The sequence below is a fragment of the Mirounga angustirostris genome, unplaced genomic scaffold, assembly GCF_029215605.1.
Source record: "Mirounga angustirostris isolate CCGP_5_RB_7025 unplaced genomic scaffold, mMirAng1.0.hap1 SCAF_3, whole genome shotgun sequence".
Classification (NCBI taxonomy): domain Eukaryota; kingdom Metazoa; phylum Chordata; class Mammalia; order Carnivora; family Phocidae; genus Mirounga; species Mirounga angustirostris.
Window position 1 is genome coordinate 130,418,674 of NW_026991711.1, and position 26,801 is coordinate 130,445,474.

The 26,801-nt window shown below is 39.4% G+C and overlaps 1 protein-coding gene across 3 annotated transcripts in view; it reads right to left on the reverse strand.

The window, feature by feature from the left end:
* The window catches only part of GALNT3 (polypeptide N-acetylgalactosaminyltransferase 3), a 97,645-nt gene that overhangs the window by 64,036 nt on the left and 6,808 nt on the right, over positions 1-26,801 (reverse strand). For 2 of the 3 annotated variants that reach the window (XM_064586637.1, XM_045868707.3), the window contains exon 2: positions 681-731. The gene's annotated coding sequence lies outside the window, so the exon portion shown is untranslated. Of the gene's footprint in view, positions 1-680; positions 1,186-26,801 lie in introns of those variants that run through there. The other variant, XM_064586638.1, reaches the window with a different exon arrangement.

Sequence of the window (26,801 nt, forward strand, 5' to 3'; positions counted from 1 at the left end):
CTCCAGGCTGTGGGTCAGTGGAATGGCAGTACCCCACTCCATGTCCCTGCTCTCTCTGATCTCTGGCCATCCGTGTGGCTTGGCCTTGTCCCTCTAACAGCAGGATTCTGGGAGAGGCTCGTGGTAGTGACTGAATTACACTTTCCCGAGCTATTTTTGTGTTGCAATTCTCCCTTGAAGGTCGTTTATGGTTAATCTCAAACCACATACATATTTAACTCTCCTTTTAGTTACATTCCAGAAGCCTGTTCTCAAACAAGCATGAGTTAATACTCTAAATTTCAGTAACCACAAGCTGAGATTAATCTGCCCTAATGTCACTGTGTTCCTCGTCTTCAAGTGAGTTTAAAGAATGATGTGGGAAAAGCCTTGCTCAATTTGCCACTCCTTTTACCCCACTATTAATGTAGCATAGAATCTCGTATATCCTCAGCCAGTATTGCAATCTACCCACCCCTCTTTAACATTTTCCAAAGTGGTCTTTCAGCTAGATTTGAATGCTTCCTGTCCAGGGAGTTCCCTACCTCTGCAAATAGTCTTTTCCACCTTTGGACAACTCTTTTAGAGACAGCTTTTTTTTTTTTTTTTTTTTGGCAGTCAGGATAACTGAGATATTCCACAATAACAAAGGCCTAAAATGTCAGTGAATTTTTAACAACAGAGGCTTATTTCTTACTTACATTATGTGCCTCCCCGAGGTCAGCTTGGCCCTGCCCCACTTTGACTTCCCTCTGGGAAAGGAGGAAAAGAGGAAAAGAGTTTATGGCAAATCCCATGCTGTACTGTAAGTGTCTACATTTCATTAGCCAACAAAAGTCACATGAAATCCTAACCCAGGGTGGGACAAGGAAAGGGGAGAAACATCCCAGAGAAAAAGAGCAAATATTTTGAATGATAATATAATCTACCACGTATTTATTGAGTTAAAATCCTTTTCCAACTAACATCCCACCTGTGGTTCTTGCTCATCATCTCTTCTTTCTACCAGTTCTCTAAGTATTAGAAAACTGCAGTCATGTTCTCTCCTTTCTAGTCTAATCAGCTCCAATTCTTTCATCAACCTGTTCCCTGTATTTAGTGTTCTCACCTAACATCCTCTTTTAGAGCCTGTTCAGCCATCTTAGGTCCCCTGGTGAGAAAATTGTTCGTTTATTCTCCAAAGGAGGGCATCCCCTGACACACTCCCCTTTGGGCTGATGGGTTTTGGCTGATACTGAGTGTACAAGACAAAAAAATAATAAATAAATAAATAAATAAATAAATAAATAAATAAATAAATAAATAAATAAATAAATAAAAAGCTTTCCTTAAAAAATACCTTATCTGATAGCTCTCCATATTTTTCATCAGCTCAGGCCCTTCAGCTTTTCACAAACTTCCAGGTCCCTTGGCTGTTACACATCAGAATGTGGAAATCTCGTGAGCACTTCTGAGAGCAGATGTCACATCCCTGACTATACTTTAATTTAGCAATTTGAAAAGGGCTGTGAATGGGAAAAAGTAGTTGTACTGGCAAAATTGCCCAAGCCTCCTGTTGTTGTATAGGACTGGTACACAGTATGGACTTCCCAAACAATTGGCCCCAGATCAAACCTGACTCCACTAAATACTACCTATGTGACCTGGGGCAAGTGACTTAACCCTGAGCTTTTATTTCCTCATCTAACGAGATTGGGATAATAATAGTTATTTTCTTCAGGTGGTTTTTGAGAGGACTAGATGACACGACAGGGGAGCTCAAAGAACGTATTCTCGTTACCATATTGAGGTCCTAACGCTCAAACCTATCTCTATCTCTATCTCCTCTAGCATCCCCTAGGCTCTCCATAGCTGTGCACGCTTTCTCTCCCCAAAATACCCTCTGGGCTTATGCCATCTTTCATTCCCAATGTTAAAAATAAAACTAGAGGCCAAGGTAGAGTCACTTACCCCCAGGACAGTAAGCCAAGACCTAATTGCAGTTTCAACCTCTCCAAGAGTGGAATTTCTGATCAGCACCAATGAGGTAATCTATCACATCAGTGTCTCCATCCCCCAAAGGAAGATGAGGCGATCCACCTAATGAGACCCCCTGCGCGTCCCCCTAGGGGAAGGTGACCTTGCCTGAAAGAATCCTTTCTTTTCTTTTGCTGTTAACATCCCTGCCCCACCCTTATTCCTATAAAAACCTTCCATTTTGTAAAAATTCCTCAGCGCTCCCTTCTATTTGTTAGATGGGATGCTGACCGACTCGTGAACTGCTTAATAAAACCAATTAGATCTTCAAATTTACTCAGCTGAATTTCTGTTCTTTAACACCAAGTTGGCATTAGCCAAGCTCAACCAGTATCTCTCAAAGTGTTGTCTAAGTATAGGCTGCATTAAGAAGCACCTGGGTGGCTTAGTCAGTTAAGCAACTGACTCTTAATTTCGGCTCAGGTGTTGATGTGAGATCCAGCCCCACAGCTGTTTCCACCCCCACCTCCACCCCCCACCTCCCGCTCAGCTGGGAGTCTGCTTGAGATTCTCTCTCTCCCTCTCCCTCTGCCCCTCCCCCCTGCATGCACATGCACTCTCTCTCTCTCAAATAAATAAGTCCATCTTAAAAAAAAAAAAAAGGAACAAGCCACACTGAAATCACCCGGTGGACCACTTGGCCCTATTTCAGACTTACTGAGTATGAAACTGGTTAGTCTGCATTGTAATAGGCTCTCTATGTAGGGTTGCCAGAAAAAATACAGGACTTCCAGTTAACTCTGAATTTCACATAAAACATATTTTTAGTATAAGTATGTATCATGCAATATTTTGGGACATACTCATGCTAAAAAATAATTTTTTATTTATCTTGAATCTTAAATTTAGCTGTGTGTTGTGTATCTATTTTTTTATTGAAATATAGTTGATACATTGCATCCTGCATTTTTAATTGCTAAATCTGGCAAATCTATCCCAGGGATTCTGATGCCTACTAAATTTGAGAACCGCTGATACAAGAGATTTGGCAAAAACATCAAATTCAACTTCATGAATTTCCTCTCAAGGAAAAAAAAAAGGAGAAAAAGAAAAAAAGCTACCAAAATAACCTACATATCTCATGAGTCCCAAAACAAATATGCAGAAGAGCAAGGGTGCAGTTTTCTCTTTTTCAGAATAGGTTAGCTTTTCTTCCAGCAGCCACAATAGCAAAAGTAAACAATCCAGGAGCCAGAGAAGAATCCATGTCCTTATTTCTCTCATGCTAGTCTGTTTGTAGCTTTGGCTTGGGCTTTAGCTGTTCCCTCTGTGTTTGCCTTTCCTTCCTTCTTTCTTTTCTTTTTCTTTCTTTCTTTCTTTCTTTCTTTCTTTCTTTCTTTCTTTCTTTCTTTCTTTCATTCTTTCTTTCTTTCTTTCTTTCTTTCTTTCTTTCTTTCTTTCTTTCTTTCTTTCATTCTTTCTTTCTTCCTTTCTTTCTCTTTCTTTCCACTGTTTTTTGTTTTTGTTTTCACTTTTATTACAGAATTTTCTCAAATGTACACATAAATAAAGAGACAAGTACAATGAACCCTCACATACCTGTCACCCAGCTTCTACAGCTATTCACTTTTGTCCATTTTTTTCATTTATAACCTACTTTCTTTGGTTTTGCTTGGTTTCCCTTTGGGTAATAGTATTTTAAAGGCCTTGCCTTTTTTTAAATTTAAATTCCAGTTAGTTAATATACAGTGCAATATTAGTTTCAGTTGTATGATATAGTGATTCAACATTTCCATACATCACCCGATGCTCAACACAAGTACACTCCTCAATCCTCATCACCTATTTCGCCCAATCCAACAATTTTCACCCAACTCCCTCCTGGTAACCATCATTGTGTTCTCTATAGTTACCAGTCTGTTTCTTGGTTTTCCTCTCTTTTTTTTCCCCTATGATCATTTGTTTTGTTTCTTAAGTTCCACATATGAGTGAAATCATATGGTATTTGTCTTTCTCTGACTGACTTCTCCTTTCTTTCTTTCTTTCTTTCTTTCTTTCTTTCTTTCTTTCTTTCTTTCTTTCTTTCTTTCTTCTTTCTTTCTCTTTCTTCTTTTTGGTCTAATATCCCTATGCTGGTCATCATCTACTCATCTTCCATTTGGCACTTCCTCTTTTGCTCTCTCAGAAGACATACTGAGTATGTCTTCCTCTGTCTGCCTCAACTTCCAAATATCAGAATACTCTGCCACATGGCCATCATTTCCTTAATATCCAACCCAGTCTCCCTCAATTTCAGTCCTCTGATGGAAACTTCCTAACTCATAACTCTTTGCTTTTATGTGTAATATAGTAATGTGTTGTGTTTGTATGGTTTGTGTGCATTTACGGAGTCCTTAAAATAAACATTGTCTTAGTGGATTTTCGCAATAACCCCATAACCTAAGCAGTTGAAGTGTCGGGGCTCAGAAAGTTTGAGACAGCAAGACTTTCGTCTGAGGGGTTTTATTGCTAGAGCAGTCCCTTTTCACTCCGCTGTTGCTTCACTTCAGCTTATTACACTTATGTTGTTCATCTGTCATTTAAGATAGTGATTAAAACACAGCTGTGTGACTTTGGGCAAGTTTTTTTTTTTTTTTTAAACCTTTCTAAGCTTCCATTTCCTCATTTGTAAACTTAGGTTACTAGTAGTACCTACATCATGAGGCACTGGATTTAATGAGACAATCCGGGTCTCAATGACTGCATTTTGTAAGTACTTCGGAAATAGTAGCCATTATTAAAACTATCATCTGGGCTACATCATCTTCCGGCCCAGCTCTTTGCAGTGCTGTCTTTCAGTAGAGGCAAAAATGGGAAATCTAAACCAAAACTAGCAAAACGAGAAGTACGAATGGCTGCACAAGGAGGTAATGGCCATCTAGGCTAATTTTTCTCTTAGCAAACACTTCCTCTTTCATACCATCCCCCTCCCTTTATTCTCACAACTTTATTCCTCTGTACATAACAGTTTTAGTGCTCCTGAACTAGACTCAACAGTCTGGAGAAGAACTAACCGAAATAGTAAGGTCCTTAGTCAAAAGCAGGGACTAAAGTGTGGTACCAATTGCTTGCCTCTTGTCTACCTTCTGCATTTATACTAACCTCCTTCACTTTTCCTTTGTTCCATAGTAATTGTGGTATCTGAGTGCCAGCTGGTTTGGAGCGACATTATCGCTATGTTCGTCTTCTTTTCCCATTAGGGTCTTTATATGATGATAAGCAGTGTGATAGCATGATACCCCTAGAGGATGAGATAGAGTGCCCCCTACTTGGGAGACCTCAATGCACTCTTTTGAATTGCATCTACTGGGGCTATTTTCTTCAGAAAATACTCAGGGCAATGGCTCTGTGAGGAATGGGAAACAAATGGGTTTTGCACAAGGCAAATGAGTGTCAAACTACAGAATAAGAAAGAGAGACCGTCTGGATCAGTAGGTCTCAAGTTAGGGTCACTGTGCAGAACCAGAGGAGATGTAAGCAGCATTCTCTTCTCACGACTGGCCCAGCACTTGTGTCATTGCTGCCTTTCTCCTTAGACACGGCACACCACTATCCCAAAGATATGTGCGGGGCACAGCAGAGCAGACTCCTCCAAAAATTTCTTTGGGAAGAATGTGATATTTGAGCCTTTTACTTTATTTTTTTTTAAATGATTTTATTTATTTATTTGACAGAGAAAGAGAGAGAGCACAAGCAGGGGGAATCTTAGGCAGAGGGAGAGGGAGAAGCAGGCTTCCCACAGAGCAGGGAGCCTGATGTGGGGCTCGATCCCAGGACCCTGGGATCATGACCTGAGCCGAAGGCAGATGCTTAACCGACTGAGCCACCCAGGTGCCCGATATTTGAGCCTTTTTAAAAAGCCTGAAAGTGATCATCAGTGGGAAAAAATGGAATTTTAGAGGACTTTGTTATGCTTATTTTTGATTTAGAGTCTGTGGGCTTGGTTTGGTTTTTTTGTTTTTTTGGAATTCTACTTTTGGAAAGGTGGAAATGGGTACACATTATAATTGCTTTTATTGCTATAAACTCTAAATGGCTTAATCAAATTTGGACGAATACTGTGTAGGGATTGCTTGCCTTTTGCTGCTCAGACAGATATCATAATCCTTTACTACTCTGTCTGGAAAATGCTGATTTGTTTTTCCTCTAAGTTGTGGAATTGTTGCTCCTTTATATCGAACACGTTGGATTATGTATTCCATACAGGCCCTCCCATGGAAGAAAACTGCCTCAGAAACCTTCAGTGGGTCAAATACCCTGTCTTTGAACAGTATGAGGAAGTAGACTATACCTGGGACATACACTTGAACTTACTCTGCCCATTGAGATTCTAAGACTTTGATGAGGCCCATTTTAGTGCTATCTTATTCAACAAACAGTTCAATCCCACAAATACTGAGTAAGCAAGTACCATCTGCAAGACATTCATTCAATAAATATTTCCAACTTCAACTATGTATCATGCACGAGAGATTCACCTACAAGAAAAAGATGAAGAGAGATGGGGAGGAGGAGGAGGAGGAGAAACTATCCTGCTCTCAAGGAACTTCAAAGCTTCCCACGGAGAAGACATGTGAACATAATGGCATTACAATGTATGTGTTACCTCCATGGACTGAGAGTTGGGGGTGGTGGTGGTGCTGAGAGTGTGGGGGGGTAGATCCTTGAAGAGATAACTGGGTGTTATTAGAAAAAGGGGAAATGGATGCTGGGAGGGTAGAAACTACTGCTGAAACATGCAAACTGAGACTTGAGTCATGCCTTAGGGAGAGGTAGGACTTTTATTTGAGTTGAAACATAGGCAGTGGAAAATATGGATGTGAGAGCTAAACATGATTTCAGACCTGACTTTACCAGCAAGCTGTATGACCTTGAACAAGTTATTTTGCCTCTCTGAGCCTTGTTGCTGAAATCGGAATTGAGGCCTCACCCTAAGTGTTAATGTAAACATTGGCTTAAGCCGGTCAGCCTCACACAATAGCTCCGAGTCTGGTGCCAACACTGAGCTATTAAACTTGGGCAAGTTATTGAACCTATCAGTACCTCAGTTTCCACGTCTGAAAATGGAAATGATAATAAAAACACACCTACATCCCATGGTCGTGAGAATTAAATAATTATGTAATTAAAAGAGTGCCCACACATAGTAAGCCTTATAATCATTTGCTATTATAACCATGTATTTGATGCAATATAAGCCATTAAATTCTTTTACTGCCTGGATAGCAGATGCCTAGTAAGGTTGTTGTTTTATTTTTTTGAATCAAATATAGTGCATTGTGCTAAACACTGTGAGAAATATAAACATGTGTTTTTAGAGAAGACAATGAAAGAAATTATATCCTAGTTGTAAGTAATATTCACAATAACCATAATTAAGACAGTGTGTGATAAATGTTGCAAAGAAGAACAGATACATCCTGTTGGTTGTATAGGAGAACAAGAGGGCAGGAAAAGAAAAACTATAATTGAGAGCCTAGGGGAAGGAGTGGGTGTTTCTTCCTGGGTGGAAGGAGAAATAATGATCCTTGAGTCAGCAATGCTAGGATAAGTAGGCTGCTGCTAGATGAACCAAGTAAGGAAGACATTCCTGGCAAAACCAAGTATGTTCAAAGGCAGAGAAGCATGGGAGGGCTCTGAGTGTTGCAGAGGAAATTCAATCATTCAAGGTAGATGGGTCATGAGGTGTAAACTTGGGGTCATCACTTGACTGATGGGGACACAAAGATAAATAAGACGTGGTAAGAAGTCTTTTTGGATGATGTGTACTGAAGATTGTTTCTTGTTTCTCATAACCTTTCTCTCTTGCCTTCCTCTTACTCCTTCTCCATTCTTTCTTCCTTCAAAATATATTTATTTATAGCTATAATGTGTTAGAAAAATGTGCCTTCCCTTATGACATAGTTTTGTCAAGTCAAGATTTTTTTTCCAAGTTACAGTGAGATCCCAAACAGGGTTCTTTCATGAAATACCTTGTTGGTGCACAGGTCTTCTCTGACCGCCATGTCCCTGGAGGGCTCGGACAGCTTACAATTCTTTCTACAGTCCCCGGGGGCTTGGCACAGAGGAGGCAGGCAATAAATAATTGCAGAATTGAATTGCTTTGAGATCTTAAATGCTCTAGAGGGTATCTTCTTCACAACTTGGTAGCAAATTCTTTACGGAACTGAAAGTTGGGTGTTTCTTAAGAGAGCATAAGCCTGTGGCGATCCTTTCTCTCTGGTTTAATAGCATCTACATGCTGATTTTTTTTTTTTTTTGGCACTGGACATTCAAAAATGAGAGTTTTATTGACCTTAAATCAATGCCCATCACTGTTTCTGTTTTATACAGTGAGTTCTTTGTTTTTTTTTCATATTTTCATTGTGAAATTATTCAAGTGAAAAAACAAAATTTTGTCAAATCTACCAAACAGGGAGATTTTTTTTTTTTTTAACGTAACAAAAGACACCTTTATCACTCTCAACAATTAAGAAATTCCAAGGGTTTTGGAAGCTATGAACAAGGAATGGGGTTGAAGACCAAATATATATTTCTTATTATCAATCAAAGTATCACATTTTGCCACCAGTATTTGAAAATGCCTCCAGGAAGTGCCTTAGATGTGGATCTATTTTGTCCTTTCAAACTGAATACTCCTGTTCTTTATCTGGAGGATTTTCTTGAAATGTATTTTTGATGATTTCTTCCCCTCCATTTTCCCTGTCCTGTCTTTATGAAACTGCCATGATTTTGATATTAGACTGATTTTCTTACATTTTTCCCTTCTTATTTTCCATCTCTGATTTTTTGCTTTACTTTCTGGAAGAATTTCTCAACTTTATATTCTAAACTATTTAGTGTTTATTTCTGCTATCATATTTTCAATTTTCTTTTTTTTTTTATTCTTATGCTAATCCCCAACAGGGAGATTTTTAAGGGAGGTAGAGACTTTGACCGCGCAATTCTATTTCTAGAATTTTATCCTACTTACATATACTTACACGTACATGGGAAGACATATATCTCAATGTTTATTATTTATTGAAGCATTGGTTGTAAGAAAAAGAAAGAAGCCGGTAACAACCCAGCTATCCTTCAATAGGGAACTGATTAAATAAACTATGGTAATCCATATAATTAAATATTACGTCAGCATTAGAAAGAATAATGTAGATTTATATGGGCTTACTTGGAATGATCTCTAAGACATATTTTTAAATTAAAAAAAACATGAAAGATAAAGAAAGAGAAAAATAAAACTACAGAATAGGTATAAGGAAGAAAATTCCCATTTGTAAGATATATAAATATCTCTATGTTTTATATATTCATTTCTTACATATGAATGCTGTGTATGCACAGAAAATTTTTGAAAAGATAAGCAAGAAAGTACAAATAGTGATTACTTCTGGATGGGAATCCGGACTAGGCAACAAGCATACTTTTCATCATATATCCTTTGTATTTGCATTTTTTGCCATGCTAATGTATGTTTTATTAAAAATTATTTAATTGAAGAAAGAAAAGTAACAGAGAGAAGCCATTTTTGTTTTGAAATAATTCCCCCATTAATAAGCCCATATTTCCCAGCCCTAGTTTTATTACAAGGGCATCTTCAAATAGCTCAAATATGCATAGGATTATTTTAAGGATCTTAAAATAAAAATGAATGATAATTTAGTTTTAAAGGGAAACACTTCGGGAAAGAGAGAGGTGTTTTCAAAACGGGAGTAGTGTTCTGGTGAACAATCCTTTTGCATTCCTGCGTATCTTCACACTGAGTACAAACTCATAGTGTTCTTGTGGACTCCAGAGTAAACCTGCTTTATTTTTCCTATATTTAAAGGTCAAAAACAGCAGAGAGCCTATCATTCTTAACTTTAGCTCATTTGAGTAATATTTCTCTTTGCTCTGGAACATGGTTGGCTCTTGGGGAAAGAAACCAACTTTCCAGTTTCTGCTTTTCATGGTTTCTGCCTGCCCCTGGGCTTCAAGGCAGGTCAGTCACACAGATAAGCATTATGCCCAGAATAAAACTGGCTTTGTTTATCTGGACTAATAAATGAATGGAACCAGTTATTTTCATTGGCTTGGTCTGGAAGGAAACCAAACCAATTTTCACAGACCTTAAATTGGACCTCAGCCAAGCTCCTTGTCCTTACTAGTAATACCAGCGGTAACGATGAACCCAAGTATAGAAGTAAACATTTTTGCAAAGGTAATACCTACTTATTGCACGGAAAGGAAATTTGGCTAAAACTTGTAACTGTCGCTGGTTGCTCTGAAAGCTCTGAGATCTGCTTCATTTCCATATCAATGGGTTTGAGGTTTGCGGGTCAGTGGAACCTTTCTTTATGTTCTAGAGGTGCCAATTTCCTTGTGGTCCATTATCGTCACCAAGTTATTCCGCCTTACGCGGAGGAGCACAAAGTGTTTGTGTGGTATCATAAAAACTTTTGTACAAACCTCTGTTTTACTCTGGAAACTTGTAGAACTCACAACTGTATTTCCAAGGTTCCCAGTAAGTACGCAGTTTATTTCCCATCTCATCAAGGAAACAGTGAGATGTTGACTTCCCTTGAGCACAGAAAATAAATGTTCTTATCACTGATGGTCGCTAAGTTCATGGAAGCAGTTACAGCCTCTGCTTTGGTCGTTGTTGTTCGTGCCTCTGTTTAAGGGGTGTCGCTGCCCTATTTAAGACTCACGGTCGGCCTTTTCATTACACTCCCAACACTGCCTCTAGATATAGTCCCCAAGGAAAATGGATAAAGTCATTATTAAAAAGAAAACCATAGGCCCAAAATGGCATCACTTAGGCCAAGTCCCCACACCACGGCTTAATACCAAATCTAATTGCAGTTTCAAGAACCCCCACCCCCCACCCCCAAATGTATTTTAACCGGGCAGTCAGGCATTTTCTGATCAATGCAAAGGAGTCTGCCACAGGGACCCTCCCCATCGCCCACAGGAAGATGAGGTAAACTGCATGATAAGAACCCTCCCTCACCCCTACAAGAAGGTGACCTTGTCTGAAACAATCCTTTTCTTTTGCTAATAACGTTCATACCCCACCCTCCTTCCTATACAAACCTTGCTTTTTTTTTTTTTTTTAAGTTTTATTTATTTACTTATATGAGAGAGAAAGAAGGAGAGAAAGCACAAGCAGGGGGAGGGACAGAAGGAGAGGGAGAGAGAGAGAATCTCAAGCACTCTCCTCACTGAGCGTGGAGCCTTACACGGGGCTTGATATCACGGCCTGAGCTGAAACCAAGAGTCTGGCCGCTCAACCAACTGAGCCACCCAGGTGCCTCTAAAAACCTTCCATTTTGTGTAACTTCTGGTAGCACCCTTCTATCTGTTGCCTGGGATGCTGTCTGATTGAATAGCCAGTTAGTTCTTCAAGTTTATTCTGTTGAATTCTGTTTTTTAACAATATTTAACTTAGTTATTATCTTGCTCAAAGATTGGACAATTTCTTGGAGTTGCTTCCAGGACTATAATTTTAGGATGCAAAAGTTGTATAGCTATTTTCCCCATAGGTTAATCTGGATATATGAGAGAATGGAACAAATGCCATTAGAAGGAGGAAGGATTTGTAAAGAATTTAAATCAAAGAATAATTTTTTATAGTATGTATTTTTTTGATGAAAATCATTTATTCTTTCTGTGATTAAAAAATAATACCTAGGGGCACCTGGGTGGCTCAGTCAGTTAAGTGTTTACCTTCGGCTCAGGTCATGATTGCAGGGTCCTGGGATTGAGTCCTGCACCAGGGTCCCTGTTCAGCAGGGAGTCTGCTTCTCCCTCTACTCCTCCCCCCTGCTCGTTCGCTCTCTCTCTTTCATGCTCTCTCTCTCTCAAATAAATAAATAAAATCTTAAAAAAAAAAATACCTGTTTGTGGTAAAAAAAACTCGAGACAATTCTTTAAAATGTAAGAAAAGAAAAGAAAAAGAAATCCAGCCATATTCCTCAGCACCCAAAGACAATCACTATGAACATTTTTGTGTACCTCTTTCCAGACATTTATATGGGTAGACATTAGGAACACACACATTTTTAAAACAAAAATGGGGTACCATACTCTTAACAATATGCCCTTGAGCCCTTTTAAAATACATTAAGATACATAGATAATTAGATAAGTATAGAGAGAGATAATCTCCACATCACTGTTTATAATGCTGCATAGTACTGGAATTCTACGGTAGTTATTTCACTAATCCACTATTAAGGAACATTTAAGTAATTTCAATTCAAATGTTAAATAAGGCAAACATCCATGTGTGTTTGCTTGATTATCTCTTTAGATTTTATACCTAAAGTTTACTGACTATGACTACTTAAAATGTTTGAAATATATTCTCAACTGGCTCTCCAAAAATGTTAAAACGCATAGCACCGTTTCAATATAGTTCAAGGGTAATTTCTACTTCATGGGAAAGTTACTTGGAAAGAGCCTTCAGATGAAAGGAGATGGAGGACCAAGAGATGGGCATGACACTAGATGTATTTCTTAAAGTAAAAGGCATCTGTAAGAAGGTAGAAAAAATGAGTGCAGTTTGGAGATTTTAAAAAATAATGATGGAAAAGGTTAGGTGTTCCATGAAGTCAGACAGCAGTTTAAAGCAGGTGTTGAAGAGACCAGTTACCTCAAGGAGAGAAACCCAAAAGTTTTAGCTTGAATCAGCTGGAAAGTTACTGTTTTATTCAGGAGATTGTACCAGATAGCAAGAGATCTTGCCTAAACCTGTTTTCAAATACAATACTCCCAACTTTTTAACGGGCTGTAAAAACAGGCTCTCCTTCTCCTACTGTACTTAAAAAATGTATCGTCTTATTTTCCCTCCATACATCTTCAGTTTGGACCAAAACCCATTGGGTTAGAGATCTAGTTAACAAACATCCTTGAGGAGAAAATATATTTACAAAAAGAAGTTATTACTTAGAAATGTTTCCAAAGTGAATTAAGATACCTTTTACACTTCTACAAATACTTAAATCCAGGTATGTTTATTGAAATGGCTAAAACCATTATTAGTTTTGCAAACCTGGGAAGTAGAAAAACATCTTCTTCTGGATACTGTTTTTCGATCTGGTCACCCTTTCTCGGGTGCCAAACTTCCCCAACTGCCACCACTTTGTCCCTGCAGGTCTCTCCTCCTCCAGTCCAGCTTTGTCCTTTCAAGATAGGACTTTCGGGGGGGGTGGTGGGAGGGAGGCAAAGATCGTATTGACCTCACTCTCTACACACACTGAGGGCTTTCGTGTTTGGCTGTTTCCTTCGGGCACTCCTAAATGGTGCTGACTTATCTGATGAACTTCTTCGAAAATTAATGGACTGATGGTAGTTCAGTGTGTTACTACTTCTGATAACAACATCAATTAAAGAGTGGCCTCCAGTGCCTCAGTGGGAACAAAATCCCATCGATCAAGGGGATTCAGGTTTCTTTCAACAGGATGTTTTCAGGTAAACCCACAATCACACCAAGTGAGAAAAAAGCTCTTGGTTTCTATTCACAAATATAGATACTGGTGGGGAAATACTGACAAATATTTCAACAGAGCTTTCATTTTATTTAATTTTTAATTTTACCAGAGTAATATATGTATGCATACTTTTAATAAGGAGAAGAGCACTTAGGGCTTTTAATAAAAATAGCTAGCCCCTGTTCCATGGCCCCATCTCAAGCAGCACTAGATTTGTTTGTGATATATATATCCCCCCAATTTTTCAACTACTTGCTCACTCTATTGACTTGTCAATTTGAGATATCATTTTTGATTGATTTCCCTGCATGAAAAATGAAGATCAAGTAGTCTGATGCCCCCCTCCCATCACACACCACAAATACACATCCCCTCTTTCTGTCTTCCCGCTATAGTTACAGCATACTTGGGGGTTAAGTCCGTGTTTAAGATTTACATCGAATAACTGTGCATATCAGTCACAGCTGAACCACATCATGTTTTGTAACTTACATTTCTTTTCTTGTATTAATTTTTGTTTTAGGTGGACTTCAAAATGGCCCTGCGCTGTTTTGTTTCCTTAGGTTCCTACGTACCTATCGTTCACACACCCTCAATATTCTGACACAGTTGTTAAACCCTTAGTGAAATCTGACACATCAGTGAACTATCGGTACTACTTTTTCATGGACACAGTCTTCCTGGGGTCGTCTGTCTTTTTTGTACTCACGGCTGCTGCACAGATGTAGTCTTGGAAATTTCCTCTGCCCTTATCCTGAATATCCCCATCCTCGCTGATTTGTAATCTACCCATTTTAGTTTAGATTTCATGCCCTCCTCTTTTTTATTTACTCCCCCATTTTGAAGAAACACACGGTTCAGTGGCCTTTTGAGAATGAGGCCATCAGAGGTACACATGTTGAAATATTGTAAATCAGAAACTGTCTTTATTGTGTCCTTAGGTTTGATTGTGGTTTGGCCCGGTACAGAACTCAAGGTTGGAAATTAGTTTCCCTCACAATGTTGAACATAGTGCTCCAACCGGAACATGGCCTGCATTGCTGTTGAGAGGTTCAATGGAATCTGAGCCCAATTCTAAATCCTTGTCATGAGAGCTGATTTTTCTCTCTGGAAAACTTTCAAAGCTTTCTGATGATGAGCCTTAATATGGGCTTTTCTTCCTTCATTGTGCTAGACCTTTCATGTGCCCCTTTGATCTGAAAATGGTCCTTCAACTCCAAACTTTTTTATTCTATCACTTCTTTGATAATTATGTCTCCTCTGTTTTATCTCTCCTCTGACTGTGGAACTCTTATTCATTGGCTATGAAACCTCTGATGTTTTTGTCTTTTCTGTTCTATTTTTTCCATCTCTTTGCTTTGTATTTGAGTTTCTGAAAGAGTTCCTCAAAACAATTCCTCTGTTTTTATTTGCACTGTTACATTCTTTTTAATTTTAAGAACGCTTTTTTTTTAATGTTCTTTTTAAAAAGTATTTTATTCTTGTTTCATGATGCAATATCTACTTCTGTCTCTGAAGATGTTATATAGAGACACTGCCACAGCTCCATGGAATAAGCTCCACGCTTACAGCATACGGAGAAAGGGTGAGGAGCTTAGACTCTGCAGCCAGTAAAATACCAGTAGTGCCTTGATTATGACCTATGACCGTGAGCAAGTTACCTGACTTCTGTTTATCAGTTTTCTTAGTAAAATATAGATAATAACAGGACCTATTGGATAGGGTTGTTGGGAGGTACAAATGACATTAACAGGTACTAGGCAATTAGAAGGGTCCCTGGAAAATAGTAAGCCTTGATAATATGTTATTGTATCCACTTCCTCTGAATTCCTTTTTTCCCTGGTTTTATTTGATTTAGTCATCTTTTGTGTTAGGCACTTTCCTCCAATGCCTGATGATCCTTGGCTGTGTGTTCACATTTGAGAGTAAAGAACTAAAAAGCTGATTGGAAGCTCTGACTTTGGACCTCTGAGTTGCCACGTGGGAAACCCAATTCCCTGAGGCTGTCATGCTGGAGAGACCACACTTAGGGTCCAGAGAGGGCCAGCTGCTGTAATCACTACCTGCAGCCACAAGACACCCACCTCACCGAATCCAGTCAACCCCAAAGCCATGAGAAGTCAGAACAATAACAAATGAGTGCTGTTGATTCATGCCACTAAGTTATGCAACAGCAGAGAAATAATACAGAGGAGGAGAATGGACTCCACAATGAGCATGGACCCCAGCCAGTATCAGACCTTGTGACTTGTTAAGTTTCAATTAGTTGTCCAGAAATCACCTCCTGGATCTCTATTCCTAGAGTCTACTAGAGAACATCCTTGTTTGATTCTCCATAGACATTAAAAATGTTTCTCTCTGGGCGCCTGGGTGGCTCAGTTGGTTAAGCGACTGCCTTCGGCTCAGGTCATGATCCTGGAGTCCCGGGATCAACTCGAGTCCCGCATCGGGCTCCCTGCTTGGCAGGGAGTCTGCTTCTCCCTCTGACCCTCCCAACCCTCCCCCCTCTCATGTGCTCTCTCTCTCAGTCTCTCTCTCTCAAATAAATAAATAAAATCTTAAAAAAAAAAGAAAATTATTCTTTAAAAAAAAAAAGTTTCTCTCTCTCTTCAGTTCAAAGTCAATCATAACATCACAGCTGGGAGGTAGAAGAAGAGAAGCCCCTCTAAGGCACAGTAATCACTTGTTCCCTAGGTATTGAGATAATGCATAATAATAAACCACCTACAACAAACAGTGTCATTTTTATCTAGATCGATAACACTCTTTTTCCCTTTGCATCTCATCACTTCTCTTACTCATCTAAATTCATTCCTGTGCCAGAAACAGGATTTCAGAAAAGAGATTCCTTTGCAAACTCAAAAGAGTACTTCAAATTAAGGGAAAAGAAAATGAGGTGAGAGGGCCAGAGAAAGCTCAGAAAGCTAAAACAATTCTTTGAAGAGATGACCGCAAACATTAAGGCTTGACTTTTAGAAGCAGATAATTCAGCATAAAATGATGTGCAACGTAATTGCCAAGAGTATATTTGTTTAAACTGTGGTGCAGTTATTACCCTGTGGGAAGGATTTTCGGACTTTGAACATCTTGAGAGAGACCTTGTGTCTAAAACATATTTATTTCAAGTCAATAGACGTTGCTTACATTTCACTGTTTATTTTATTTCCACCACTGAGAATGAGATTAATCTTTCCCTAAAGAAGTCACTGCTACAAGGATGGGTAAAAGCAGACAGTAGTCCAGGAGATCTCACAGGGGGAAGGTAACTAAACATCCAAATTGAAACACTTAAAACAGTTGCAAACCATGAAATCAGCCATTTGGAATGTAACCGTCAAATTCAACCACACTTACTGAAAATTCTTTTTTTTTTTTTAAGATTTTATTTATTTATTTGACAGAGAGAGAAATAGCGAGAGCAGGAACACAAGCAGGGGGAATGGGAGAGGGAGAAGCAGGCTTCCTGCCGAGCAGGGAGCCCGATGTGGGACTCGATCCCAGGACCCTGGGATCATGACCTGAGCCGAAGGCAGACGCTTAACCAACTGAGCCACCCAGGCGCCCAGAGAGAAACATTTCTACTTGGTGTTTATTTGAAATGTTTCAAAACTCTTAAGTTTAAGATGAATAGCATATTAGCCTAGCAGGGGAAATTTTCCCTATTCTAATTTTATTCAATTATAGTGAACTATGGGGAGCTAGTGTAAGTTGCCTAGAAGATATTTACTGAAACTGTCCTCACCATTCCCTGCTTGAACCTTAACCTTCAGCTGCTGTGTGTACGAATATGGGGAGGATGAGTATCTATCCTGTAAGTGTCCTAGATTCAAAGAAAAACAGATTGATACCTTTTAAAATCTTACACTGTCTCAAAAATGATTCAGCCACTTTCATCTCCTTTTGAAGTGGGTGTCAGCTATGGGTTGTGGTCGAAGCAGTTGTAAACTATGAAACAGAGCAGTGGTTTCTAACTTGAACACGCATTAGTCTCACGGAGAGGGCTGGATAAGACACAGATTTCTGGGCCCCACTTTCGTGACTTTTGATTCAGTCAATCTGGAGGGGAGCCAGAGAATTTACATTTCAACCAGCTCCCAGGTGATGCTGCTGCTGGTCAGGGACCACACTTTGAGAACCACTGAAATAGAGCAATCAAAACCATTATGAAGACCCGTAAGTGGTGTGTGTGTGTGTGTGCACACATGCACGTGTATTATCAAATTATCTTGGGCAAGGAATCCATCTTAGCTGATTCTTTGGAAACGATCAACGTCAAGAAGAAAGCACAGACAAGCCAAGTCCTCAGGGTGGAACCCAAAGGGCTTACAGAGTGCTGAGGATATAAGTAAGACAACATGTAACATTTGACTTGCTTCTATTGAAAAGAGCTCAAAGCATGCACGAAGGTCGGAAGGTCGTCTGTAATACTAGATCCAGGGTGGGTCTTGGGACTATGTATAGATTTGGACTAATTGAATTAAATCAAAAGAAATTAATATTCAAAAAACTCACTACTATGACATCATAGATGTCTTAACTGGGGGATTATTTTAACACAAACAGAGTCACTGAAAAGGGTAAAATCTTGACAAGCATCTCTCAAATAGAAAATGTCATCATCAGGCGCCTGGGTGGCTCAGTCGTTAAGCGTCTGCCTTCGGCTCGGGTCATGGTCCCAGGGTCCTGGGATCGAGTCCCACATCGGGCTCCCTCCTCGGGGGGAAGCCTGCTTCTCCCTCTCCCACTCCCACTGCTTGTGTTCCTGCTCTCGCTATCTCTGTCTCTGTCAAATAAATAAATAAAATCTTTAAAAAAAAAAAAAAGAAAAGAAAATGTCATCATCATCATCATTGTACTCATTATCATCACTGTCTTTATTATTTAAGTGAGTTTTCATTGTGCTAAATAATTAACATATATTGGCTTACTTAAAGGCAACACTGTAAGATAGGTATACTTAAATCCATTTTAACTGGAAAGAAGGCTCTGAGACTTGACGTTTACACAGCTAACAAGTGGCAAAGGGGGTATACGAATCCTAGTGTTTCTGACTCCAAAACCTTACTGTGAAATAATTCTAATAATGGTTATTTTAACAATTAAATTTTGGTTCACTTAATTTCAAATTAATAAAAAAGTCAACAAAGTTGGATAGGACCCGATGCCATTCCAAGAGCTTTCCTTGGTTATATTACACTTTTATATTTCTCATTAGCCATATGCAGTAGGCAAAAAAATAAAGTCTTTTTTTTAATTTTTTTTTTTTAAGATTTTATTTATTTATTTGAGACAGAGAGAATGAGAGACAGAGAGCATGAGAGGGAGGAGGGTCAGAGGGAGAAGCAGACTCCCTGCCAAGCAGGGAGCCCGATGCGGGACTCGATCCCGGGACTCCAGGATCATGAACTGAGCCGAAGGCAGTCGCTTAACCAACTGAGCCACCCAGGCGCCCCCAAAAATAAAGTCTTAATGCCAACCCTGCCCAGGATGTTCAGTAGGGAAAGGTTTTCCTTGATACTCCAAATTGCCTGTTAAAGCCTTATCTACCTCTGATAGCACTGGGAAGATTTATCTATTTTTTTAATTAATTAATTTATTTTTTTAAAAGATTTTATTTATTTATTTGACAGAGAGAGACACAGAGAGAGAGGGAACACAAGCAGGGGGAGTGGGAGAGGGAGAAGCAGGCTCCCAAAGAGCAGGGAGCCCGATGTGGGGCTCGATCCCAGGACCCTGGGATCATGACCTGAGCCGAAGGCAGACGCTTAATGACTGAGCCACCCAGGCGCCCCTCAAGTCAGTGTTTTACTTGGTAAACATGTCTGAGACCATGCATCCCTGGCTGCTAAGCACCATGGTGGACAGGGCTAGAAAGGTAACAGCTTTATTTTGAGCAGGGGGCAAAGACAAGGCAGCACTGTGAAGATTTATCTAGCCTCTTCATAGTCTTTGCATTCTTCTCAATCATATAAATAGCTAAGATGACAAGGTCAAACCTGTAACTTCTCTCTAATCTATTTATCATCAAGCGAGAACATATTGTATCAAAGGAATAAATGCTGGTTGGTGAATTTTAATCATTGACAATAACCCTAGAAGAGCTTTTGTGTATTTCTCCTTTGTAGAGCAGGGAAAGGAGCTAGAGATAGAATGGCAGGATGTGTGGTAGAGAGCAGTTTGGAGGAAAAGAAATCCTCTTTTGCGGTAAGGCCCTCACTTTATTTGTAATGACTCCGCCTCTGGATCAAGAGTATTATGGAAAAATTATTACTAATTGTGGATTGTTACAAGTGGTAAAATAGAGAGCTATTACTCTTAGTCTTTATGTATCTACCAACATATATGTATGTGTGTGTGTTATGAATTCACTGCTGTAAACATTGTGTGTGCGTGTGTGTTATAAATTTACCACTAAAAACATTAAGCATCAATGGGGACAGTTATCTGTATCACTAGGTAAGATCTATCTGTCAAGGCAAAGGGCCTAGAGTTCTGGGGAATGGAGTGGGGTGGTCTCGTGGCCTACCAGAAGGAGAGAACTTCCATGACTGATGAAGGGTTCACAGCTGAGTCAACTTCCCTTAACACAACCACACTCAATTGAGTGGTCGAAGCCTTCAAGTATTCCATTCAAGATTCAGCAGCTTCAATGGCCAATTCCACTTAGAATGCCAAGGAGAATGCCCCTGTAGTTCACTCATCTGCATAGAGCCCAAAGAACTGTTCTAAATCACAAGAAACACCTTCCTTCCAGACCTGAAGAGTGGGCCAGTCATCCTTAGTACCTTCTGTTTTCTCGTTTTCTGGCCAAAGGTAGTGGTAAAATTGAGGAGCACTAAAGACATTTTGTTTTCTCCTTGTCTTGGGATAAAATCATCTTCTGTGGAGAAACGGTAATGAAACTTAATCAGGGCTTTAGGAAAAAACCCACATCTGAAACCTTGTTAGCACAAGGTATCACAACGGCTGGTTTTTCTTTCTGAGACTGGCCTGAAATTAAACCAGTCTTTGAAGACAGAACTTCATAGCAATCTCCAGAATGAGAAAGTCTGCACTTATTCATTCATTTATTCTTTCAAGAAATATTTACGGGCTGACTTCTAGGTGGCACAGCATTCCCGTGTTTTCTTGTTGGACATTAAAGCAGAAAATGAGTGGCAGCCTAACCCTCACAATCCAAAGCCTGACAAAAAATTGGAAAATTGAGGGACGCCTGGGTGGCTCAGTCGGTTAAGCGTCTGCCTTCAGCTCGGGTCATGATCCCAGGGTCCTGGGATCGAGTCCCGCATCGGGCTCCCTGCTCTGCAGGGAGCCTGCTTCTCCCTCTGCCTCTGCCTCTCTCTCTCTATCTCTCATGAATAGATAAATAAAATCTTAAAAAAAAAAAAAATTGGAAAATTGAAATGGAGGTGGGGCTTGGTTTTTGTTTTCTCCTCATGTTTTTAGAAACCCCCATCCCTCCTGCCAACTGAATTTCCTGATGAAAGTGTGAAGTTTATTATTCAATGACCAGGGGATTCCTGGATCCTTGGATGTCTGGAAGAGGCGATCAGGGTCATGGGTCACTGTGGCTCCCAAATGCTTTTGGTAAAGAGCCTGAGCTGGACCTTGCGGGAGTCATTCATTCTCTGGGCTTCAATTTCCTAGGATTTCCGCCCTCCCCCCGGCCCCCCAGGTTTTAAATGGACATCAAAACAAAACCAAAACTACTTCACAAAGAAATAAAGAGAGAACTTCCGCAGGGAACTTGATCATCAAATGTGAGATAACACATCCCAAATCACTAAAATAGGAACTTGAACCAGGACAGATTGCTTCAAATTGCAGGGGATCTAAAATGCCATATAAGAGGGTCAGACAAAATGCTTCACCAGTTCAAAGGGGGGGATGATTTGGTTCTCTGTGGAGCACTCCCCTATTGAATGTGTTTTGAGAAATGGTGCTATGGCAGTAAAATCAGGTGGCCCAACCTGGTCTTTTCCCTAGAGGCATGCCCTAGAGAGGCATGCCCCCTTTATGTTTTTTCCTGGGTAGAAAGAGAAAAGGAAGTTCAGAGAATTAAAGCCTCACTCTCCTCTTTTGATAAAGACATCTGGCAGGAACCACCATGGAATTCCACAAGCATTAGTCCTTGGGAGATCTACAGCACTGAAGAACAGAAAAACCTGTTGCTACAAGTTTCTTGTCAGGAATAATTTGGACTGACCAGTCTGGCTCTTCCACTCAATTTGGCCACTGGTTCTCAAAGTGTGAACTTCTAGAGGTGTGTTTAGGTCATGGGTAGCTTTAAGCATACTGAAGAACCCTACTATTTTGACAAAATTGAGGATATGATTTGTTTGTGTTTGCCTATTTTATCTAATAAGAAAGAAACAGCAAGCTCCATTAGAGCAAGAATTTTGCCTCCCTGGCCTACTACAGGTTCTAAATAAATAAGTAAGCAAGTAAGTAAATAAATGCCAGAAAAAAACCTGTGAAAAGATTTATGTAGTTCTATTTTGGGGATTTTTAATGATGAGGAAGGTGGCAAGAATTACACGGAATAAGAAGAAATGCAGCCTTTAATTTATTACGCTATCTGACGTAATTTGAAGATAAAGTGAATATGCCGAGAAGGCAGAGCTGGAGAAATCTGCAGAGAAATGGAGCCTTATCACCCGGAGTCTGCCTTATCTCTGGCCTTAGTGTTAAGACAATGTGTTTCCTTATTGATCAAATCTGTTTTTCTATTATTTGTGGTTAAAAGCATCACAACTGGTTCAACATCAATGCATTTACTTCCACTGAAGCAAATTCCTTACCAGAAATGCATTTATCTCCTATTCTAGGCACCCTTTTTTATGTTGGAAGATCTAGGGAGCCAGATTAGTCATCAGATGGTTCTCCCTTCCCCCCACCCAACCTCCATATCTCTAGCTCTATCTACTTCTATCTCTACCTCTATCTTCTTCTCTTTCTCTTTTTCTCTTTCTCTTTTTCTCTTTCTCTTTCTCCTCTTTCTCTTTCATCTCTTTCTCCTGAGAGTGAAGTCTTTTTAAAGGGAATGGGATAGTTATGGATAGTTTTCCAGAGGATGTTAATTCAGTCTTTAGAATTCCAGTTAAAATATTGCTATTCAGAAACAGAGAGCCTCTCTCCAGTGACTGGGAAATTCAATGCACTCCAGAGCAAGACTTTATTTCCTCTTGGACAATGATAGAGACCCTCTGTCCTTGTCTTCTTCTTTACTGGTGTTTATATAGACCATCAGGGTTGAAAAGAAAGATAACATGAGCCTCAAGTGTGAGCAGGGAAATTTCCTAGTAGCCATATTTTTAAAAGTAATGAGAAATAGGTGAAATTAAATTTAATGATATATCTTTAAATCCATATATCTAAAATATCATTTCAACATGTAGTCAATATAAAATTATTTTTTCAATATAAAATTATTGTTATTTTACGTTATTTTTCTACTAGGTCTTTGGAAGTCTGTGAAATCTTATTTTACATTTCTAGCACTCCTCAGTTTGGACCACTCACATTTCAAGTGCCTAGCAGTGTAGTTGAAGCTGGATACAAATCTTTACTTCTGTTACAGCCTGAGACACATGGACACATAACATTTGATCAGGTAATTGCATTACCTTGTTATTGCAATCATCTCCAAACTAGTGTCATTCATCCTTTTATCTGATTTAATGCGGTCTTATGGTGTAATAGTTTTTTGTTTTGTTTTGTTTTTAAGTAGGCTCCATGTCCAACATGAGGCTTGAACTCACGACTCTGAGTCAAGAGTCATATGCTCTTGACCGGCTGAGCCAGCCAGTGCCCTGTGTGTCATAGCTTCTAATAGTAAGTGAACAAGCCAGTCTTCCTGATAGATATAAGGGAGCCCATTTATCTTTATCCAAGGATTTCCTTATTAGTCCTTAAAATATATATTACATATAATATATATATGTATAGAGAGAATATATTCTTTATTTCAAAAAGTGACTGAATGTTAGTTTTACAGCTCTTAAATAGAAATATTATAATTCATCCTAGGAACTCTACTTTTAAACTATGTATTGACCAAAAGTAAATATGTACAAAGTGTCTGTTTATTCATGGTAAACAGGGATAGCTAATGTAGCAAACAGGCACTCAAACAAAAAGTAAACTTTACTTTGTTGGCCTTTAGGTTTAAAAGTGTTTTTATGATTAGTTGCATTCTAACTATCTTGAGAAATGGATGAACTGAGTGTCCAAGAGACAGTGTATCACAGTGAACAGAACGTGGCCATCAGTCAAGCCACTTGGCTCTATTGCTTACGAGCTGTGGGACATTGGGCATATTTGTTAACTTCTCTCCATCTCAGTTTCCTCATTTGTAGAATGAGAATGACAACATACCATAATGGAAACTGTGAGTTTTATCCCAACATCTATCTTCCTTTCTTTATCAGCCAAAAATCTCCAGACGATAGCTAGACACCAGGATGCCCAAAGTGAAGTCCACATTTCCAGCCTCCCTTGCAGTTAGATGTGCTTAAGTGATTAATTTCTCCCCAAAGAGGTGAAAAGAGAGGTGGCACCTGCCACTTCCAAGAAGTTTCCCTAAAAGAAGAGGGAGCTTGCCCTTGGGCTTCCCTTTTTTTCCCTTCCTGCAGGCTGGGATTCAGATGCAGCCAGTGGAGAGGAATTAGTGGTCTTGAAAAACAAGAGGTAAGCAGAGCATGGAGCCTAACCCAGCAAGAGCAGGAACTTGGGCCACTTATGATTACGAAACCACCATAAACACCCTAGATCATTTGCCCAGGCTTTTAGAGAAGGGGAAAAAAAGGCATATTTCTATTTTGTTTGAGGTATTGTTATTTATTTTCTGTTACTTCCTGCCCAACCTAATGCATGCCTAATCCATAGGGCTGCTTTAAAGATTAAATGAGATAGTATATGTCAAGTACTTTGTTCAGCTCATGCACAAGGGAGTGTCAGTGTCAATATCTGATTGCTGCTACTGTTATTAGGATAAAATAGCTCAATAAGAGACCACTCTAAGGGTCAAGTGAAAAATACAAGTGAATATGTTTTTTAATCTGTAAATCTAAAAATCTAAATGTTGGTCATAATTATCATCATCATTAAATTATTACAAGGAATTAGCTAAGTGCTAGCACAATCTACTTAGATCAATCTACCTAGGCCAATAAAAGAAGTAGACACAGACTTCTTTTGTTAGGTTTACTTAGTTTTAGTCAATTGTGAATATTTAGAGGCTTGTCATTATTTTGATGCTTTAGAACTTTGATGAAATACTCATTTGAGTAATATAAAGGAAATATATAGAACCCAGCAAAACTACGACATCTTTTATTTATTTACTTTTACCTTTAAAAAGTTCTCCATTACCAAAATCAATGTAGTGTTTGTAGTTAACATCAAGTACAATTACAAAAACTTAAGTAAAAGGAGAGTCCATCTCCTTCCTTCTCTTCCCCACCCCATTCTTTAGAATTAACTATATTACAGTTTAATTCATAATTCTTTATGGGTAAATATTTATTTTTTTTGTCTAATGACATAGATATACATTTTCTCTTTACAAAATAAATGCAATCATTTTTGCAGGAAGTTCAAAATTGCAGAAAAGAAAGTTTTGCAACAGCTTTTGGGTTTTGTTTCATTTTGTTTTCCGATTTATAATATCCCTTGAACATCGGGGCGCCTGGGTGGCTCAGTCGTTAAGCGTCTGCCTTCGGCTCAGGTCATGATCCCAGGGTCCTGGGATCGAGCCCCACATCGGGCTCCCTGCTCCGCGGGAAGCCTGCTTCTCCCTCTCCCACTCCCCCTGCTTGTGTTCCCTCTCTCGCTGTGTCTCTCTCTGTCAAATAAATAAATAAATAATCTTAAAAAAAAAAAAATCCCTCGAACATCTCTCCATGTTAGTACATATCCATCTATTTCATTTTTAAACAACTTCTAGGGAGTCATTTAAACTTTTTACTTATAAGTTATGGTTAAATTATTTGTGAAACAAAGGAGATTGCCCTTGAAATAAAATAATAGTAGGTAGCAACTCTGAGCACTGTGAAGATTTCATTAGATGATTCAGCAGAGTGCTTAGCCTAAAGTCTGCACATAGTAAATGATTACTAAGTATAAATATTAGGTATTATGGTATTGAAAATAACAATAATTAAAGTTAACCATTTCTCGGAGCTCCATCTCAATAAATTGCTATTGTCAAAGAAGTGGTTTTTTATCCTCTATAAGACATTACTCAATATATATATAATATTCCTCATATTTTCAGTTTAGACCCTGCTTGGGCTCTGTTGTATGGTGGAGGTGGGTGTCATGTTCTGGAGGACTGTCAGACTCAAGTTGGTTCTCTCCAGGATCTGCTCAGCCCTTGACTATCCAGCTCAGTGCCAAAACTGAACAAAAAATATCGTCCACCCTTCAGCCAGCTGCTGAGGCAGCAAAGAAGGCATTTAGCTTCTAGGGCATTTGGGAATCTAAAGATCCCTTGTCAGAAGGAGAGCCGCCTGCTGGGTTGAGCCTTTGGGACCAGTGGGGATTAGGGCCTAATGGCTCCTGAATAGCTACCAGGCAACCAGTGATGCAGCCTGCCCTGGGGAGATGAGTCACAGGGTGCAGTGGGTAGCAAGTCCCTGGGAGGAGCCAACTGGGGGTGTCTGCTCCCAGGAAGGGGCCGAGCTGATGTGGACTGATGGCCCTGGGACAGAGGGAGCGGACTGTGACAGGAACTATCACTCAGAAGGGGCAAATGGGAAATCCACCTTGAAAGATGGTAGCCTTCACCTTATAAATCTGATAATTTTGCCATTCCCCAAATGTCTTAAGTATAATTATACCAGAGCCTGAAAAACAGACTGAATTAGGGAAAAAAATGAAATCAAATTATTTCGTACAAACATACAATTCTGCCTTCAAATATGTTAGGTGCCCAGGTAAATAATGTTAAAAATAAATCCAAGAGCACCTCATTTTCTAAAACTGGAGTATTCAGGAATCTATATTTATCTGAAGTTGGTAGTAACTTTTTTCAGAACATTTCTGTTTCTTGTGAAGCTGGAGCCTTGAATGGTCATAGCTGGATCAGAAATAACACTGAACTCAGTACCATCATATACTTTTTTGCTCTTGTAGCATTCGAGGCCCTGAAATCCATCTCTCACTGCTCTTGAAAAACTCTGGGTCTTAAAGAAGGAATGCCTTTCGGTCATGTATCTACCAGGGATGGGGAGCCTTTTGATAATCCCCACAAAGTCTTTGCTGGCGGAGGTCTTGCTTGAACAGGCTGAGAGACTTAGGTTTGGATCTCAGTAGAAGTGCCTGCCACCACCATCATTCCTGTTTATATGA